The sequence below is a fragment of the Chelonia mydas genome, chromosome 2 (genome assembly GCF_015237465.2).
Source record: "Chelonia mydas isolate rCheMyd1 chromosome 2, rCheMyd1.pri.v2, whole genome shotgun sequence".
NCBI lineage: Eukaryota > Metazoa > Chordata > Testudines > Cheloniidae > Chelonia > Chelonia mydas.
In genome coordinates, this window is record NC_057850.1 from 132,572,812 (window position 1) to 132,592,962 (window position 20,151).

At 43.0% G+C, this 20,151-nt stretch overlaps 1 long non-coding RNA gene across 1 annotated transcript in view; it reads right to left on the minus strand.

Moving 5' to 3' along the window:
* Positions 1 to 15,934: 15,934 nt before the first annotated feature.
* Positions 15,935 to 20,151, minus strand: part of LOC122464587 — a 64,180-nt gene continuing 59,963 nt past the window's right edge. The window contains exon 3 of the long non-coding RNA XR_006288767.1: positions 15,935 to 16,254. This is a non-coding gene — a long non-coding RNA (uncharacterized LOC122464587). The remainder of the gene's footprint in view (positions 16,255 to 20,151) is intronic.

Consider the following 20,151-nt stretch of genomic DNA (forward strand, 5'->3'; position numbering starts at 1 on the left):
GCAGGCACTCCTGGGACATTATTCTCCCACCTGAATTGGTGGGCAGGGGATGGAGGAGCACCTCCTCACCCCACCCCACCCTGCCCCCAAATGTGCAGGCCAGCACAGCAAAGCCAGCATATTGCAGGAAGTAAGCTGTGCATGCAGTAAAGGGGAAGCAGGGACCAAACTGCATCTGAGTCACAAGTCAGTTCCCTGCTCTGCTTCTAGGGCACATCAGCTATGCACTGGCATTTACTCGGGGCAGATTGCAAGGTGCCAGTCTAACCCTTAGTGAATAGCAGAACCTTAGGAGTTATGAGAAAACAACCCATTATTCCTGGAGTTTACTAGAGGGAAACTGCCTAAATGAGGTGTAGCACATGCATGCACTAGAGAATAGACCATGAAATTCCATATCATAAGTATACACAGTGCAAAGTGCTTTCACTCCAGCTTCACTATAAAAACTCAAAATGTATGTAGTTATCCTAGAAAGAACTACTATTTTATACTGATCATTACCAAAAACTATTTCACACTAGAGATTTACTACATTAAACAATGTTCAAGTTCCAGATATCAAGCCACTGTATGAAACGCTATAGATTTTGGAAACTGCTTCAGTGCCATGACAGGAAACTGTAAATAATAAAATAAAGCAATTCTTTCCAAAGAGTCTACTTTTGCAGTGGTCTCATTTGATTTCTTAGTGCCTACAAGGTCTTTAACCAGAAACTGACATGCATACAGTACAGAATCATGTAAAATATATGCAAACTATAGCAGGAGCAACCACCACCACCACCACCACTTAGATTGCAAAATTTCTATTTTAAGTCCATTATTCAAATGGTTACAACTTTGCAAGATATTTGCCTTTTCAAACTCCTACCTTTCCCTCCCCCACCCCTGAAATACTCAGTGTCCCAACCATTTTTGAGGGTGGAAAGGCAAAACAAAAACAAAAAACCACATTTCCTCATACGGGAAAAATCCTTTTGACTTTTTTAAAACCAGGACTATAGCTGAAATCATAGAATCATAGAATATCAGGGTTGGAAGGGACCTCAGGAAGTCATGCCTGAGGTTTGACAGCTGAATTTTGCATGGAAATATTCCTCACTAAAGAGCTGTATACATTCTTGTTTTACAGAAAGTTTTTCATTAGAAAAAAGTTATGAGTGTTCGCATAGTAAAACACACTGAGCGTGCATAATGTCTCCCCCGCACCCCTCCGGCTAGAACACACCTAAGGAATGATGCACTGATTGCATGCCTAGTTATAGCTCCCCAGTAAACTGTTAAGTCCCCAGAATGGCTCCAAGCCAGCCAGGACAACTTTGCAAGGCTATGTTAAATGGGACCCACTTTCCTCTTTTTGTTGAGGAAAAAAGTATCAAATCCTTCATCCAGTGCCATCCACACAAGTTTACACAGCTGATACTAAATGCACAGGGCTATACCCTGCCAACGCATGAGCAAGCATGCAAGGCAGAAGAGGCTATGAAAGCAGTGGTACATATATGTACCATGATGCAGAAGATTGCACTATAGCAGATATGCCTAGTCAACATGACCAGACCTGAAGAGCACCCCCAAGAGCTGCTTTCCAGGAGAAGTGGAGCCAAAAATCCACTGACCAAATATACCGGCATCCAAAGCACAATCATGTTGCTCCTGCAAGAGGGAACAGCAAACAGCGCCTCATACCATGGAGAGAGCCCCCGACCGAAAAACGTGGCAACGTGCCTGGAGACATCTCTAGTACAGGACTGGGCAAACTTTTTGGCCTGAGGGCCACATCTGGGAATAGAAATTGCGTGGCAGACCATGAATGCTCAGAAAATTGGGATGGAGGTGCAGGAAGGGGTGAGGGCTCTGGTTGGGGGTGTGGGCTCCAGGATGGGGCCAGAAATGAGGAGTTCAGGGTCCAGGAGAGGGCTGGGGATGGGGTGTGAGGGCTCCAGCTGGGGGGTGCGGGCTCTGAGGTGGGGCTGGGAATGAGGAGTTTGGGGTGTAGAAGGGTGCTCTGGGCTGGGATCGAGGGGTTCAGAGGGTGGGAGGAGGATCAGGGCAGGGGGTAGGGGTGCGGGAAGGGGTGCAGGTTCTGGCTAGGGGTGTGGGCTCTGGGGTGGAGCTGGGAATGAAGAGTTTGGGGTTCAGGAGGGTGCTTCAGTCTGGGATTGAGGGGTTCGGAGAGCAGGAAGGGGATCAGGGCTGGCGCAGGGTGTTGGGGCATGGGGAGAGGCTCAGGGGTGCAGGCCCCGGGCTGCGCTTACCTCAAGCAGCTCTCAGAAGCAGCAGCATGTCCCTTCTCTGGCTCCTACACAGAGGTGTGGCCAGGCAGCTCTGCACACTGCCCCATCCGCAGGCACTGCCCCTGCAGCTCCCATTGGAGCGCTGGAGGGCACCATTGGAGCACGTAGGAACCAAAGCGGGGCCACGCCACGGCTTCCAGGAGCCGCGTGGAGCAGGAGGAGCTCAAAGGCTGGATTAAAACAGCTGGCAGGCCGGATCCAGCCCACGAGCCCTAGTTTGCCCACCCCTGCTCTAGTACCAGACACACTTCCTAATATAGATGGCTACATGTCACTGCCTGCACTACGCAAAATTTTGGCTGTAAGGCCAGGATTTGGCCTATAATGCACTACTTTTTATTTTTGGTACAATAAAAAACAGACAGTGTTCAAAATGAGTGAGATCTGAGCTCTGCACCTTTCCCCTCTCCCACAGGAGCTCAATACCAACAGGAAACTGAAGTGTATGGTGGTTTCACTTGGACCAGAGACTACCCTTTATTAACTGCCTTTCACCTAGAATGTCACAGACTATGGGCCTAATCTCATAATTTTTGCTCACACAAATAGTTCTTACCCATGCAATTGGTCCCATTGAGTTCAACAGGACAACTAATGTGAATATGAGCTGCACGATTGGGCCCGGAATCTGTTATATAACCTATAAACACTCTTTACATTTGGATTCTTATTTTCCAGATTTTATGATCATTAAACGTTAAGGAGCAATCAAGCCCAGCCACAAATCTGCACTGCAGCTTCTGAGGCAGGGAGAAACTCCAATTGTTTCATGTCTTGGAAAAAGTCTGGCTCAATTTTCTCCTCACCTTTTTGGTCTTCCCTTTTATTTCACCAAGGGTAAAATCCACCCCCTTTTGGAGTGTCTAAGCGATGCATTGATTGGTCTTGCACTCTCTCTCGGCACAGGGGTGAATTTCACTCTTAATCCTCCACCCGTAAAAATAGGAAGGAAAAGAAAAATATATTTTGCCTTCAACTTTTAGATTTAAGTTGCATGCAGTGTTTCAGGTAAGTTAATTTTAATTGCACTTCAAGACAGACTGTTTTCAGTTTTTATGTTTGGGTATAAATGGAAATGTATCCAAAGTAAATCAAAATGTTTACCCACTGTATATGGAAATCATGCGTCCTCTCATCACAAAAAACCATCCACAATCCCAGAACAGCTGGATGTTTTTGCTCGTAGAACTACTGAAACAATTAACCTTGACAGTTAAATCCTACTGGTACCACCTCCCTCCCCACACACATTGAGATCAATGTGGAAGGTTCACACTTATCTTAAAGATACTTTGTTTGCTGTCTCAGTGAGTTGAATCCTCTGGTCCAGCCAAGATGCAATTACACCATTTTGTCAGCCAGGGATCTCCACGGTTTAGCGACACCACCGCTACTCCTCCTTTTTCCTGCAAGCTGTGTGCCAGTTTTTGAGAGAAGAACATTTTAATATAGAAACCATGTAAAATGCCCTCATTTCTACATGATTTGCATGTAAAAATAGCTGAAATTTTAGAATGAAAATGTATGGCAAGTGAAATCATGCACACTGAAATAGCAAGAGACTTTAAGAGAAATTTTGTGGGGAAAAAAACCTGAAATTCATACACATCTACTCAGGAATTGTATGATGTCTTATTCAGAAGACAATCCTTCCTCAAGCAGCACAAGAAATCTGCAGAGCTAGTGCAGTTAGTGATGCTAGCTTCTGCAAAAGGGCAATTTACAGGAAGAGCCATAGCCCCGACCCCACTCCACACTAGCCAGAAAAACTCGCAGCGCATGGAAAGGAGCTCAGTTTGCACCCTCTTTGAAAAGCAGTACAGCAGTTATACTGCTGAAATCTCCGGGAGACACTGTGAGCTCCATGGAATGAGCTGGCTCTGCACTACTGTCTACTACAAGGTTGTGATTCTATGTGGCTACTGTTGGGTATGGTCTGTGGTCCCAGCCAGGGTACAGGGAGTTGATCCTGAGTGATTCTTTCTGCACAAGAGAGCCCAGAGGATAGTTTAGGGTTATTTTTATTTTATCAATGGCTCTTGTAAGGGTTGTATTTTTTTTTTTACAAGATTAGATGTTGTCACCCTTCCTGTTCAGCATACAGATGAGTCCATTAGAAGGGTTACTGGGTAGACATGGGCTACTGTCCATTCAGTAGGCTGATGGCATTCTGCTTTCTGTCTATTGGGTCTGATCATGGAGGCGTGGAATGACTTTGAAGGGAATAAGGGCCAGCTGGTTTAATCTCAACCCAGCACTGAGCTAATGTTGGCAGGTAAGGGACTAGAAAGCAGCAGAAATAGTAGAGCTATTATTCACATACCCGACTAAGGAAGTACACCTGCCATTTGTCACATATGTTTAGAATATGGAGGGTCTTTCTGGATCCTTTTCTGCACCTAGATATTCAAGGAGCAGCTGTATCCAGTCAAGCTTTTCTCCATCTATGCCTGGGCAAGTAGAGAGTTACCCTTTCTTTCAGACATGAACCTTGCCCCAGTTATCTATGCCTTTGTCTCTTTGGATTAGATAACTGCACTATGTTCTTCATAGAGCTACATCTTAAGACCATTGGGAAGCTTAATTTGGTGTAGAATGGGGGCAGATGCCAATTTAAATGTTTCTTATGGCTTATTATACTCATGAACCACATTGCTCATTGGCTTCCAGGTAGTTTAAATTGTTGAATTTGACCTCAAAAGCCCCATATGGGCCTGACTATGTGCAAGGCATCTCAATGTATGGTATCGCCACAGATGGGATCAACAGTGGCAGTTAAGCCAACAGGTCTGCGGTTTATAAGGGAAGAGAAGTGGTGGCAGGGTGGTTTTTATCCTACCTGCCCATTGATCTGTCATTGCCTGGATTGGCTAACCTTTAGGACATGCTGCACGATTTCTTCTTTCCTGTGCTTTTGCAGAGGGGAGAGACTAAGGGTTGTAGAGTGGCCAGGTCAGGAGGCAGGGAAAGGAATGATTTTGGGCAAGTAGTTTAATCCATGTTGGGCTCATGCAAGCACTATGTTGTGTCTCTGTTTGGATTCTTTGTATAAACACTGTAAAAATACCTATAGCCACTGGAAACAGACACTTTAAAGTAAATAAATTTGGAACTGGGAAGGAGAACCCGTAACCTAAATCTATGCTAAGGATTTCTCCCTCTTTGTTGGGAATTCTGTTTCAATAGAGCTATATATAAGTGCCAGAGCAGACTAGTGGATTAGCTAGTCCAGATGTGAGAAGGCTGGGTTAATTACTAAAATGGTCGTTGCCAGCCTGTCTGGCTGAGGTCTTCTTTTCCATCAATACTTGCCTTGCTATAGCCCATTCCATCTTAATAGCTCATCTTAAGTGATCACTCTCCTTACAATGTGTATGATAAACACCCCTTTTTTCATGGTCTGTGTGTTTATAAATCTCACTGTATTTTCCACTTTATGCATCCGATGAAGTGAGCTGTAGCTCACGAAAGCTTATGCTCAGATAAATTGGTTAGTCTCTAAGGTGCCACAAGTACTCCTTTTCTTTTTGCGAATACAGACTAACACGGCTGCTACTCTGAAACATTCCATCTATGGCACTCAAAATACTGTTCAAAGCCTCACTACGCCCTGTGTTGCAAATAATTATCATGGTCATTCAATAAATGGGGTAAACAGAGGCACAGGGGTTAACTGAAGACTTGCTTAGTATCACAGAAAGGTAGATGGGGTAACCGGAGGCACAGGGATTAGCTGAAGACTTGCTCAGTGTCACAGAAAGGTAGATTGAGAGCTGGGAATATAGCCCAGGAGTTCTGGTTTCCAGTCCCTGGTCTAACTTAATGGTCACCCTGACTCTCAAGCTTAATGTGCCATCAAGCCACAATACCCTTTTATTTTTGTTTCTGTGCTTTTAATCATGACATTCCTTAGGCTCCAAGGCTAGTTGGCATTGTTAACTCATGAATCTATTAGTATCACTAACTACTGTGAGACAGAAATACAGGAATTGGTGCGTCTTGTTAAGTAAGATCTTTGTGAACATGGCAAACTGTGCTGTGAAATGATGGAATAATTAATCTGATCAAGTTAAAAAGCATCCAGTTTAGAATCCATAAAATGGAATAACTCCTTTGGGAAGTAATTCCTGCAGAATTCATAGTGAACAGATGTAGTGAGACAAATTTTTTGGTAAAGTCCTCATGCTTCAAAGTGCTCTCTGACTGACTGTGCACATAAACAGGATTGCACAACACAACTGGCTGAGTGAGGTTATCTTAAGTGTTTATTAATTTTGAGTGCCTTGGTTTTTGGATGTCCAGTTTGAGAAACCTTGTGCCAAGGATCTGAAGCTCTCACTGAAATGGAAGGGAATCTGTCTAAGTAAACACTAATTTGATAATCCTCCTCCTCTTCCCGAATATTTAGTGAACAAGAATGGTGTGCTTTGTCTAAAGCGTCAGCCCCAAATCCTGCAATTTGATCTAGAAGGGCAGAGCCCTGCGCTCATTCAAAGCCCCACTCAAGTCAATGGGGCTCCACTCAGGTGCAAGGATCCACCCATGCAGTTCTGACTGCAGAAGTAGGGCCTCGAGCAGTAAACTCTTCCAAGCAGGGACTGTGTCTTTATGGCTACTAGGAAGCACCCAGCGTCGTTTTAGACACTGTAAAATAAACACAAGAAGTAGATACTGAGGAGTTTGTAACAGGCCTGATTGTCGGTAGTGACACAGTGCTAACTAGCAAGTTTTGTTTGATAGAAACAAGATGCTAGTAGTGTCCCTTTGAGGGTTGGCCAATACTTGTCTATACCATGAGTCTTACTCTTCCCTTGCTAGCACCTTCCACCCTGCATGTCCCTCCTTGATGAATATCCCCAGGGTCGTGTACATTTCCCAACAGTAATAGTTATATGATACTACTTAAACATTAACTCATCTCTGCAACCCTTTTCCACATTTTATAGACAAAGAAACTGAGTCACATATGATGAAGTGACTTGATCAAGTGAGTGGCAAGTCACTGCCCAACTCTGCACTCAGTCCCCCAGACAGTGCTGCCTTCCTCACAGCATGAAAAGGAGAGGGTTGATTGGAAAGCTGAGTGCAGTCGTAAGTGCCTGAGGAAGGTGTCAGACAAGAATGACTTCATAAAGTGTCACTGGCTGTCCCTTAATGTGGACTTGAGTTTTACAACAGAGCAAAAAAGTGCCAACTGGCAGAGCAATCTGGGTTTCTGCAGCATGCCCAAGAAGCTGTGTGGTGTGCCGGGGATATTATTATATTGTAAGTGTAACAAACCACAGTCAACTCCCCAGTCATGTCTCGCCAATAATTTTGTTTTTCCTGTGAAACCTTAAATTTTGATGAGCAATGCATCTTGGCCAGGCATTTGAATTTAAATCAATTGCCACTTGTGAAAATGTAGGCCAAACAGTTATAATACAACCTTGTCTGACCTGTCTTGCTCTTTCAGGATGAGATGACTTTTAGGGTGATCAGTATGTACCAAATGCCCTTACACTCAACTGAAGTACAACATACATGGTTTGGAGCAGGAAAAGTCTTTACTGAGGGCCTGTTGGAAATGTTCATTTTCACTGCTGCACCACTCTGATTCCTTGTGGCCATTCCTGACATACTGAGAAAAACAGCACTGAGACAGCGTGCTGAAAATTAGCAGCTGAACCAGCACTCTGGTCACAGTAAGTCCAGTTAGGGAAATGGGCTAATTACTAGATCAGTCTGAGCTGGGGGAGCTAATGGGCTAGTTAACCCATTAACTGACAGAGTCAAAAGGCACACAGGAAGGAAGTGCAAAGGGGGAATTAGAGAGAGAGAGAGAGAGGCTGGCAGTGCCAAGGTGAAGGGAGACCTCTGTATGGAGACATCTCTCCCCTCTGGCAGAAGGGGATGATATTTGTATGTCACTGTAGATAGAGTTGCTGCATGGGACTGAAAAGGGTTGGTGGGTGAGATGATAAATAAAATACACCTCAGTGTTTATAAACTGGAGGTGTTAGAGCCATTTGTACAATAAGACAGGAATAGAGGGGTGGGCCCTGTCACAAGCACACACATATGGTTCTGGGTACATACATTAAACCACTGATATTGCATTAACATTTCTCCTGGTACCACAAGAAACCTCATGGCCTCTGAATATTCACTCTGGATTAGTCCAACGTTCACTTTAAATAAGAGGTTAATTGAAATTGACTTTTAGGCAGAAGGGTCATCAAGAAACAATACTGTGAACACACTCAGCTGTTTTGTTTCAAAGCAGATATTTGGTAAACATTCCATTGTAGCTTTGCTAATAGACTTCAGTTATGATAGCACCCTCAACTATGGTAGTTAGAAAAACTTAGAGAGGCTACATGCAACTGTATTTAATTTTGAGTTGTAGATGACCAAATTCATTCAGATATGACCAAACACACAAGTCCATATACACTTCCAGAAGGAAGGTATCACACACTGCAGCAAACCTGCATGCTACCTATTGCTTCAGGTTTATCCTTAACCTCTGTTGACACAATGCCAGCCACATAAATAGCAATATACAAAGGAACGAAGGCATTATTTTCATAGTTTGAACTAGAACTGTAAGACTGCATATTCTTGCTACAAACAAGTCAGTTGCCTGGCAACATTTCATTCTATAATCTCACATTAGAACTTATTGTTTCTCATATCTTCACCGCTACTTCATGCTGTGAACACTAGAGGGCAACAGATTCCCTTAAATATGTATAACAGAGCCAGGATATTTTGGTTTAACATTTAGCAGTTAGCTTTCTGTCCTTTTTTACGTTTAAGATAATGCTAACCTATTACCCGAAATAAATTTCACATATCCAAATCTTACTAGGAAAAGGATCACCTCTAAAGATTAGACTCACGAGATATATAAAATCTGTATGTCCTTTGAAGGCCAGCTTTACACATTTCCCCTACTCACAACAACGCTTTCATATTCATTTTCAATCTTTTCCATTATGCTCTATATTCTGTAGATTCAGTTACTGTATGCAAAGAGTATGGACTGAGTTTGGCATGCATATTTAAATTACACATGTAAATGGCAAACCGTGGCTATAATTAACTCAGAATGACTGTTTAGTACTAATAAAGTTGCATGTGAATCTCTTCCATTCTGGAAGTATTTGGAAAATTTGTCCTGTAGTGTTGGAATGAAATTTTCTGCTTTTGGGATACATTGCTGGAAGTCACCACCACATTCTCTGGTTTTATTTTAGTCTCGTTACTCCCCCCCCCCCCCCCCCGCATTAACATTACATTTAGGCTCCTTGAAACCAAGTCTTGATGGGATATTTTAATTGGATCATGCGTGGCACACAGCATGAACTACATATGTGAAGATGCATATTGTTAAATGACATAACTTGGAGCTAACTGCTCCATCTCAAACTGTAAATTCTAGTCGACCACAGTCAGTGAGTATTCAACAATACGATACACTATCAACTTCATTTTTTTGTACCACTGAAATTTAAGAAATGGTCACTATACACAAGAGTATGAATGTGTACATCAAGAATTACACACAGTGAAATTCTGGCCCCCATTTATCCACCCTGTGATCTGCTTTTTGCCAAGGACTACACACCCCCAAACATTAGAAAAATAGATATAGAAACCCAATTACTATTCAGGCCTGAATCTTAATAGTCCTATAACTCAGGTGTAATTTTGCAGGGAATGGAAGGAAACATTTATCTGGCTGGCAGGTTATTTTTTAAAAATGTCAGCTGTTTGAAGCTGTTAAAGGGTTTAGGAATGGGGGAGATGGATTAGAGGTCAGACGCTCAGCACCAGGTCTCTGTAATCTATAACGTGACTGCCATCTTTACATATGGTGCTAATGTAATACTTCTCTTAAATCATGTTGTGAAAACTCTCTATATAAGCTACTCCATCATTCCTCAGATAAATCCTGTGATACTCATAAGTTTACTGTAATCCTTTTCATTTCTCATATCTCTATTCAATTTTTACATACTCTTATTTACTGACTACTTGGGTTTTACAATCAGAACAGAAGGAAGGGTCAAATTTACTTAGATGCAGCTGTTATTAGAATTAGAAATGAATAGGACTGGTAGCACCACCTTTTAAGGTTGCCTGATACTTCACACTATAAGGCCCCGTTTTCAGTTGCTTATAAAACTTTGTCAGACAAATGTTTGGGCTGAAGTTTCCCAGGCTGTGTGCCTGCCTCAGGCTAAATGTTTTGGAAAATTTCAGCTAAAATGGTTTAGCCATTTCCGAGAACAAAACTAGGGAGCAAAGTATGTTTTGTCCATGTTAAAAAATGGAGATCTTATCTTTTCTTTGAAAAGCTCTAATGAGCCAATGCTTTGGATCAGAACTTTAAATTTGACATGGGGGTGGACACTGTGTCAGGGATGAGCCTTTTGGCATCCCCATGATCATCCACTCCAATTTGGCCAAGTTATAAGAGCCTTTGAAAAAAAATACAGTTTACACATTCTCAGTAGAGATTAAGCTATTTAGCTGCTAAAAAGCTCTGAAAATTCTGCCCTCATTGAGCATGCTCCATCTTCTTATAACTCCTAGTGCTGACCAGACTACATATGCACCATCTCACAGGGTGACTGAATTTACTCCAATCTCAGGGCTATGGGAGCTCAGAAGGACTTCCCCTAAACTCCCTGTAATGCCTCCTCCAGGCTAGGCACTGGAGCTGAGAGTAGGGAACCTGTCTCTCTTGTGCTCTCAGTGGCCCCCTGTTGGTGCCCAGGCAGCATGGAGGAGGAAGTGAACTGATTCAAATTCAGAGGGCACAAAAGCTATGGGAGAGGGAAAGGAGTAGATTAGAACAAGGGGTTTGTCAAAACTGGAATTGGAAAGGGGGAGAGAAACCGGGAGTTGGGGAGGGGTAAGAACTGGGACCGGCTAGGCAAAGACACTGGGACAGGGAGCCAGGGGATGGGGAGGGAAGACTGAGATTGGGATGAGAAGCCCAGAGAGAGAGATTGGGATCCAGGGTGCGGGGATAGACAGATCAGAAGAGGAGCTGGGAGGGGAAGGGGAATTGGCTGAAAGAAGATCAGTTAACCAAGGAGAATAGGATTGGAGTAGGGGGAAAGACAGAGACAGGTTGGGAGGGATGGGGCAGAAGAGTCTGCCCATTACAGAACATTCCCCTCGAGAGCCCAGAATGGAACTCAAGATTTCTGAGTCTCATCACTCCTCTGCTGTCAACAAATATTGGTGAAACTCACCGGCAAAATGTGTGGTCGTCAACCCCCACATAGCAGTAGTAGGTTGTCAACCTCTATCAGTTATCCCATTAGTGGCAGAGGTCTGTGCAGTGGATCTAAAGGCTCCAAATCTGCTGATGAAACCATGTGGTGTCAGTGTTGCCGCATGATGGAATTTCTGTTTTTTTGTTTGTTTTGGTCTTTTTTTTAAGCTAGGAAATTACACACAAAAACTTCAATACAAGAACATTAAGGTTGCAAATTCAAGGACTTAAAAGTTAGGAAATGCCAGAATTAAGCTTGCCCATGCAACCTTAATTCAGCTTTCTTGTGTGCCTAACCATTCTCCTTCAGAGATTTAATAACTGAACTCTGCCTCCCACTTTTGATGGTTTTGTATGTATTTCTTTGAAAGCTAACTGATGGGATTTTCATAACCATTTCTCATTTGTTTTTAGTCAGTTGATTTTTCTGCACTCTATAAACATTGCTTAGGGAGGTCTTTCCTGTGAGGAGTGGGAACAATTACAATAATTGTGTAAGAGTGTCTCACTTGCAAAAATAATTGAAGGCCTTGCTTTCAGGATAAAACATTGATCCTCGTGGACAACAAACCCAAAACAGTGGAACTGGCACAGCTCTGCTGTGTAGAGGGATTCCATGGAGACAGAATGCAGGAAGAATTTGCACAGCCTTGGAAGCACTATGGCTCTACTCTGTAGGCCAAGCCCAGGGGAAGAGTTGGGGTGCACCAGAAAGGCCAGAGGAGGCCAGCTGTCAAAATCATTGTGTGGGGCACAAGAGCTTTAAGTAGTGGCCCTAATCCTGCAGTTGACTTACATATGGGAAGCCCCTTACACTTGCATGGGTCCCTATTGAAGTTAAGCAGGCTCTGCACAGGTGTCGGACCATGCACAGCAAGTTGTAGGATCATGGCCATGAGCTGTAATAGTTGCTTCAAAGAAGCTGTGCAGGGGCTGGAATGGATATTACTGTCACTCCATCCTTGACTAAATCCTTCTCACAGGTGGTCCTTTTAGGTTATAATTTTCTGTTGTGTACATGGACTAATTATATTTTGATCAACATTAAATAAAATGTTATAAAAAGACAGAATCAGTTTTTCCTTCAGCTTTTTTGAAAGTTCAGGATACAAATCTGGAACATGAGATATTGTGAGTAAGTCTGCCATGCCTTTGAATAGCTTCATTTCTTCCCCCTCTCTCAAATGCTCCCATACTCTCCGGGAATTATAAATCCCTGGGCAATTTCCTGCGTTTTTCTCTCAGTTGGGCTGACTGACAAAGGGAAGCCTTGCAGTGGAACCACATGAGTCATTGTTCCCTACACACATTCATTTGCTCTCTTCCTCATCCTCAATCAAGAGCAGCAAGAATTGTGCGCATAACATTACAACATAGCCATATGTTCTGTAAAAATAACCACCCATCTCCCTTCTCCTTTTAAAAAGACTGTTATCCATGGCCTAGTCAATTGCCTAAGAAGTCCTCAATCATTCAGTAAATTCTCTTTGGCCAGACATCTGTACCTGAGCAGAGTTCCACTGAAGTCAATAGGCTTCACCCATGCAAAGTCTGTTGGATGATTGGGGCCCATACCTGAAATTAAAGGATGCAGCTAAATCCATTTGGTATGTGGACATTTGTAAGTTTACCTACAGAAACAGAAGTAAGATACATGGTCCAAAGCTTTCATCCATAGCTCAGTGGTGCCTTAGGCACAGCCCTGCATTACAGGTGGGTTGGGAGTGGAGCCACTGTGTTCTCAACAGAAGTTGCAGAGGGCACTGTCTGTTGTCTGATCTTTAGATTACTTAAGAATCCCCAGTTATCACTTTGAGGGTTGACAGGTTCTTGCCCCAAGATCAGGCCCAGTATTATTCAAATTATTATATGGTTGGGAGCCCTGATGTGCTCAGTTGCAAGACTCACATTATAGGAACTCTTTTAGTTTATTATATAATAATATAGTTTATTAATATATTTAGAACTGTCACAAACACCCCAACTTAGTAAGATAGATAGAGTTACTACAGAATGTCTGCACATCCATATACTCACACCATTCCTTGTAGAACAACCTGAAACATTATCCATCATTTTCCTCATCCCTATCACCTTCCCCATCATCACCAGTGGCCATCATTCTGGCACCTCCCAAGGGCTACATCTCTCTCTCCTACCGCCCCTAGGCTGGGATGCCACTTTTATAATATGTAACGGTGACGCCGTTATGTTCAATCCATATTCAGTAGGGGATTTTTCCCCTTTTTCTTGTTTGTATTTCCTCACCTTAATAATGTTGGAGTGTCTTTTTCCTATAGGTTAGTGATTCGATAGTGATCTCAACTTATTATCATATGCATTCATTTGTTACCATGGCCCTTTTGTGGTTGGGTATCACATTTGTTATTTCAGTCCTAACTGGCTATTTTGGTTCTTTCCAAATTCCAAGTTGTGGTGTACCTGTTAAGTTTAAAAGGGTATGAACTTAGGAAAGCCCCTACGCCATAAGCCTTATGCTAATTTCCTGAAGCTAATGTCTTACAGGATACAGGCCTGTAGGGTTCTTGCATTACTGCTGAATATAATGCAAAGCAGTAAATATAATAAAGGCAAGCTAGCCCACTGGACTACAGTAGCAGTGAATATAACAAAAGCAATCTAGCCTGACTGAGGCACAGCATCTCACAGTTTGCTTATCACCTGTGTCACACTTTTAAAAGGTTCAGCATGTACATCCCTGAGCGCAGCCTGCTGGGATGGCTGGTGTGGACAAGCTTATCGAGGGAAAGGCCTATAAGCCCTGTGTCCACCCTGTTTTTTGTGAAGTGAACAGCAGCACTATTGGGCTACCCATGAATAGCCACTGTATTCAGGGAAGCACAAAGACTGCAGCTGTGCCCAGCCCCTGCATAAGGCACAAGTTGGGGGAGAGCCTCAAGAAGGGGACCCTCGCTGCCTTGTATTCCAGCACAGAGTAAAGACAATCTAGCCCTCAGTTTTTATTCATTCCTTATCTAGGTAGGCTCTGAACCAAACAATGGAATTTAAGCAAGTGGAAATCTGGCAGTCTGAAGGCAAAGTAAAATCTTATTAAGGACCTCAAGCTTTGCTACTGCATAATTTTTATTTAACCCTGTAGTGAGACAGATTGGCTTCCTTCTGATCCAGAGGGGGAGAGACCATGCTGTGTGCCTGGATGGGCAGAGCCAGGCCAGGCTGGCCCTCCAGCCGGAAATTGAGAGGCAAGATAGGAAGTATAAGTGGCAGGGCCTCCAGTTCAGTTGGAGGGAAGTTAGGGAAGGAGACAGATGCCTCTTGCCTGCTGCAGGCCTCTCACCCTGCGATTGAATCGGGTAGTGCCCTGCCCCCAGAGGAGACTGAGTTCAGAGGGGAACTGCTCAGCTTGCTGGAGGCTCAATAACCCAAGGAGACAGAGGACCCCTTGATGTTGGAGCCCTTCCCCAGATTGTGGTAGGAAGTAGCCCAGGGAAACTAGACTTTAGTCTGGCTTTGTCATCAGTGCTCGGCTCAGCGTGTTTTGGTGGGATCCCTGCTGACCCAGTGGTGGAGCCCTCTGCCAATGTTAGGGCCCTGGTCTGGGACCTGGTGCAGTAAGGTGGGCCCAGGTCCTCTACCCCCTGCAGCCACCTCACCTCTGGGGTGGCCGCCTACCCACTTTAGGTCAAGAGACCTGCATTTGTCCGCCATCTGCCTGAGACAGGAGGCCAGATAAAAGTCTGCTTACTGCTCTGCCTTGCCTGAAGGCCAAAGTTCCTTAGACTGTTTACGGCTCTGCTCTGCTTGAGGGCCAGGGCGCCACAGACCATAGCCCCCAATTTGCTAATTCCCCCTGCGACTGGGCTGACCGCATAGCAACGCAGTGAGGTGGACTGGCCTTCCTCCGAGCCACAGTGGGAGGGATGACTGCGAATGAACTGCAGACCCCATCAAGTGATCAGGTAAAAAACAGAAAGTTCTCTTGCTTCTAAACTAGACAAGTAACTAGTAGAGTAAGTAAGGAAAACAGACTGACCTCACGAGGGCGGGGAGTGTCTTACTGAACATTTGTACAAGGCCTAGCACAATGGGTCCGAATCCTGCTGAAGCCTTTTGGCTCAAAATTCCTAAAAATGGTCATAATAGTAAGAAAGACAAATATTAACTATTTAGGGGACATGTTAATAATTCTCTAGTTGAGGACAGTTCTAGTATTAGAAAGGCAAATAAATATTCTGTTTTTTAAAATGCCCTATTTCATGGATAAAACACTATGGACTCAGTCCTATAACATGCAGAGAGCTCTTGCACCCAGTTTACTTCCTTCACAGGGCCTGGAAACAGCAACAAGTGGCAACCATTAATTACATTTCTGGTACTTCTGATTTATGATCTTTCACATTTCACTACTATAGTGCCCAAGGATCTGAAAAGCACTTCACACACATTAGTTAAGCCTCATAACAGCTCTATCAGTTAGGTACTATCATATCTGTGTGGAACTGGAGACAAAAGTTAAAATACTTATCCATTTCTTGCAGAGCCAGGAATAGATCCCAGGAATCTTGATTCCCAGTCCTGGAACTTAATCATACAACCACATTTCTTCCCGTAGGTGAAGGAATTTGAGACTAAAAATCTGCATAATGTACAAACAGGTCTTGGTACAGGGGTCACATGCTCAGGTGAGACTGTTTCAGCCTGGAAAAAAGAAGCTGAATGAAAATGAATCATAAAAAGTGAAGATGCAGCAGCAATGAGTGACATGTCTCAAACTGAGGTGATGACAGCAATCACGGAAAAAAGAGATGACAATGAATAATGGGATCTGATTGCCTCCCTCAACTCTGATTCAAGCTTCTCAGCATCTACCATCCTCTGATAAATTACATTCTGGGATATGATGTTCCCTTAGTAGCTCAGAATACAAATTCGGTATGATGCTATCCAGATGTCCAAAATAAAAAGTTATTCAAAAACAAACATAAAAGTACTAATAGGAAGTTCTCTACTTGGTAGAAAAAGCTCTCTCACTCCCTCAAACAAAACTAATTACACATTCAGACAACAAGTAAGTCCAGAGTTTTATCCTCCCCAAAGGCCTTTGACTACTGGCAAATTCACAACTGAAGTGCCTTCCTGAGCTATTGCTATAAACTGGACTGTGTTAAAGTTCTTATTCCAATCTGAAAGTAACAAGTATGCACCTCTTAAGGTTGGTAAGAGAACATTCGAGACTAATCATAGCACCAAGGTTTAAGTCTCGGGGATCTTCAGCACTGACCACTAGCATTTAAGTATGAGTGCTACCTTCAATAGAAAAGGATTGATAGAGTTGGGTGATTAACTGTTTTTTTGGTTAGCTGTCAAGCCCCAAAAAACTGAACAAAAAGATTTGTTTGGGTCGAAACAAATCCAGAAGATTTTGGCAAATCAAAAAAATCCATTTGGGGTTGAATAAAAGATGTTGTTTGACTCAAAACAGTTATTTATGGGCATTTTTATAAGGTTAAATCCACAAAAGGAAAGGAGGTAGTGGTGATGGTGCCCACATTATTACTTTTACCCCAGTGGTTAGGGCATTTATTTGGGTGGTGGGGGACACAGGCTCGAATTCCCACTCTGGAACAGAGATTTGAACCAGGTCTCCATGTCCCAAGTGAGTGCCCTAACCACTGTGATAGAAGTTGTAAGGTAGGCAGCAGCACCACCTCCTCCTATTCAAATCTAGCCTGAAAAAAAATCTGGTAAAAACTATTAGGTAAATTCATGTCAAATTCATGAGTAGTTTCAGGTTGACTGAAACTGCATTTTTTTTTTGGCAAATAAAGTATTCATCCAACAATTCAGTTTAATGTATTAGATTAGATACACAGGAGAGGACTAAAGGATCAAACCAATAGGTTCTGCAGTTGGGACTCCCTGTTCCAAGCCCCTGTTGAAAGTAATAAGAATTAAAATATAAATTAAGCATGATTATATTTCTGGCAAGATCCTTCATTAAGGCCCAAAGGTATTGAAGTTCTTTCTCCAGATAGACTCTTAACTCTATTCCCCTACATGCACACACTTTCCGAGGTCTGAAAGTATGCTCAAAGCCCCTCAAGGCAGAAGAGAAACACGAGTGTAAAAAAACATGCTTGCCAGTTGGTAAGAATGTCATTTATCTTAATGACAGATGTATGCTCAGAAATTCAACCTCGAAGAGATTTAGGTATCGCTCACATATCACAGGCCAAAAATTTAATAATACAAAGAATATATTTGGAAGGTACTGTGACACTGCTTCCTGTATTTTTCAGAGTAAGATCATAATATGATTGTGTCATAATGTATTTCATGCAAGATAGGTTATGTGAGGTATCACTGGAAAGGTTACTGAATATTATTATCCTATTTGTATGCATGCATCATTTTTGTACCTAAAGTTAGGAATATTGACTATACATTTGTACTACAAAAGTGTTTGCACCTCGGGAACCCCACTAGACAGAATGCAATCAGTCTGGCTGGCTAGCTGGGAACAAGTCAATGGAGAGAACAAGGAGAACAATAGATCTTTGAAGATACTGATCTCCCAACTTCCTGGGATGCTACAAATGGCCTTTGACTCATGACTGCTTTGACACTGCAGGGTCATGTGATCTTGTCACCTGGTACTGGACTCCATGATAGCATACCAGTATTTTTCCACCTAGGGGAAGCACACTGGAAAACAAAGGGTTCCTGCCATATGTAAAACATTTTTAAGGCAGAGGAGTGACATAATTAGCGTTCATTCTTCACTGAATCCCTACCCAGGATGACTGCTGGAAACATCTAAAAAACAAAGACAAGGAGGAGCGGGGGGAGAATGAAGAACTGAGCCCAGGCTGGAAAGGTGTCTGGCCTGTGAAAGAAATACCTGGAGTTTTAAACTGCAAGCAAGAGCAGCTTGCCTTCACAAACCCCTGCAATCTGCCAAAAACAACATTTAGGGTGAGAAATTACTACTTGTAACCAGTTTCTTTAGTATCTTAAGCTTAGTTTGCATGGTAATCATTTGATAGGTAATCTGCTTTGATCTGTTTGCTAACCCTTATAATCACTTAAAATCTATCTTCTGTAGTTAATAAACTTGTTTTTGTTTTCTCTAAAACCAGTTTGTGGAATTCATAACGGGGGAGGGGGGCGCAAAAAGCTGTGCATATCTTCCTCCACATTGAGGGAGGGGGTGAATTTCATGAGCTTATGCTGCATATTTCTCTGTGCAGCACAAGACAACACAATTTTGGGCTTACACTCCAGAGGGAGTGTGCACTGGAGTGCTGGGCAATTTCCTAGCTGAAGCCTACCCATGCAGAGCTGATTTCAGTGTCTGTGTCTTTCTGCAGCTGTGTGTGTCCCTACTTGTGTGTGGGCTGGAGGAGGCTTGAGGGCCTGGCTCAGCAGGACAGTGTAAGGGAGCCCAGGCGGGTGGAACAGGCAGGCTCAGTGTTACCCCAGTACATCAGGTGGCACCCCATGGGGGCGGGTAACCCATCACAGGTACATTTTATCCTGCTTTTAATCTTTTTTTCACTAGTTATATAATGGTAGAAACACTTACCACTAACCGTATAATTGGATTATGCATAATTACCACAATGGTAACTACAGGAAGTTGTTTCTGAAGTAAAATGAGCAAATTTATTTATTGGTATATCTGAAATAGACAGCCTATTTTTCATACTTGTAACCAGGAAGTCTCCAAAAATGAGAGATGAGCCTTATCCAGTGGGAAGCAGGAGCTGATGAATAAAACCTGGAGAGCCAGGTGGAGTTTACTCTGCTTAATTTAACAGCTACTAACTGTTTTCAAAGAAAGTTCAACTTCCTGCATTTTCCTACCTCACTCCCTGCTAGTATTTGCATGGGAACTTTAGGATCCCCCTGCACATCTTGCCCCAGCTCCATCAGGATGGTTGCCAGATGTATCATGGAAGTAACAACATCTGTATGGTTGTAGTCTCAGGCTTCAAACAGGGAGGAGATCGGCAGCAGTGATGGTGCCTAATGTGGAAGCAGCAGTAGTGATAGCTATGATGTACACTGGGGCAATGCTATTGCTAAGTAACCATTCCTGAGGTCCGAAAATAGTAACTTAGGAGGTTTGAAAACACAGCCAAATTTCCAAACCCAATCACAGAAAGGTGTCCCAGGTTACTGTATACTTCTTCTATTATGCCATTAAGTTTCAAAATAAGTATGAGCTTTATTGAACATATATAGACTGCTTGGCTGTCTACAACGTACTAACTCAAAGTCTTCAGGCAGCATTCAATGGGCAGGTGTAAAATCTGGGTTGGATTTTGGGGCATGGTGTCATTTTTTCCAGGGAAGAAAAGCAACCATATATTTATAAGCTAAATGGCTTTTATTTTAACTTAAAGGAAAAGTCAAGTGTCTGTGAAAGAGCCCTGTGTGTGTCTCTCCCCTATGCAACAGGCTGTAAACTCTGAGAACAAAGTGGCTGCTGTCTCTGCAGATAGGCAGAGTTCTTACAAATGTAAATGTAGTAGTCTAAAAACAAAGGCATCGCTGGCAATTTGCCCAAGTCTTATCCATTGGTTGCCAGCC